This window comes from Haliotis rubra, unplaced genomic scaffold (assembly GCF_003918875.1).
Source record: "Haliotis rubra isolate DU_JTF1 unplaced genomic scaffold, ASM391887v1 Scf2381, whole genome shotgun sequence".
In the NCBI taxonomy this organism is placed as follows: domain Eukaryota; kingdom Metazoa; phylum Mollusca; class Gastropoda; order Lepetellida; family Haliotidae; genus Haliotis; species Haliotis rubra.
In genome coordinates, this window is record NW_025766427.1 from 18,958 (window position 1) to 20,000 (window position 1,043).

Consider the following 1,043-nt stretch of genomic DNA (forward strand, 5'->3'; position numbering starts at 1 on the left):
TACCTTGCATCATATATGAGTAATAATAAGTGAAACATGTTTTACAGCTACATGAACACTGACATCAACTTTAATGATCATGACCAAAACCTTCAAAGAACAGGGTATCCATTTGAAAGAAGAAGGCACATGTCATGTTTAATTATGCATGTGTGAATTCCTTCTTAGAACCTGTGTTGTCTTGTGACATGAACATTTTACCAAAACAATTCCCCGGGACTAATGAAGAATAATCTCATTAATCTTTGTGTTGTAGTCATTACGGAAACAACACTGTTTCACTGGGCTGCACATCTTGTTTATAAATTATTACCTTTATCAAATGATTTGGTATGAACTCATGATAGGTAACTACATTTCACAAAATGTCCTCCAGAAACAAAATATGGCAAAATCTGGAGCAACAAAAACTGACAAAGCTGAATATTTCAAGATGGGGTAATTTTCTTTTTTCTAAGACTAACAGCATACACATTAAATATTTAGATGTAACATCACATGTCAGACATTATTCACATATCATGAATTACACATATAAAACTTTCTTCGTTCTGGCAAAGGGCAACAGTTTTACATGCCTTCCATGGCAGACATGCAGAGACTTAGTTGCCAGTATGTGCAGCCTTAATTAAGTACTAACTATCACAAAAAAGTAATATAACAGCCAGTATCATGAAATACAAGAAATATGGCATAACTTTACTATTCCATTGTTTACTACATGCCACATATACTAATATCAAACCATCAAACTATATCAAATCATACTTATAAATCACATTGTCATGCAGTGTGTAAAAAATGTCACTGAAAAGGTGGTCCAATTGTTCAGCAGGACAATAAGCACAAATGGGGAACAGAAAAGCACAAAATGTTTGTGTGGGAAAATTAATGGAAACTTCTGTTCTGCTGGCAAAATAAATAAAATTCTTGCTGAGACTATTTTACTGCTTCAAAACAGAAGTTCCTTAATTTGTCTCCATTATGGAGGTGTTACTCAGCTGACATCAGAATGCCAGAACAATTATCAAAATACATCAAAC

General features: G+C 33.5%; 1 long non-coding RNA gene across 1 annotated transcript in view; it reads right to left on the reverse strand.

Moving 5' to 3' along the window:
• Window positions 1–687: 687 nt before the first annotated feature.
• LOC124278492 overlaps window positions 688–1,043 on the reverse strand; it is a 3,316-nt gene continuing 2,960 nt past the window's right edge. The window contains exon 2 of the long non-coding RNA XR_006899104.1: window positions 688–1,043. This exon is cut by the window's right edge and continues 171 nt beyond it. This is a non-coding gene — a long non-coding RNA (uncharacterized LOC124278492).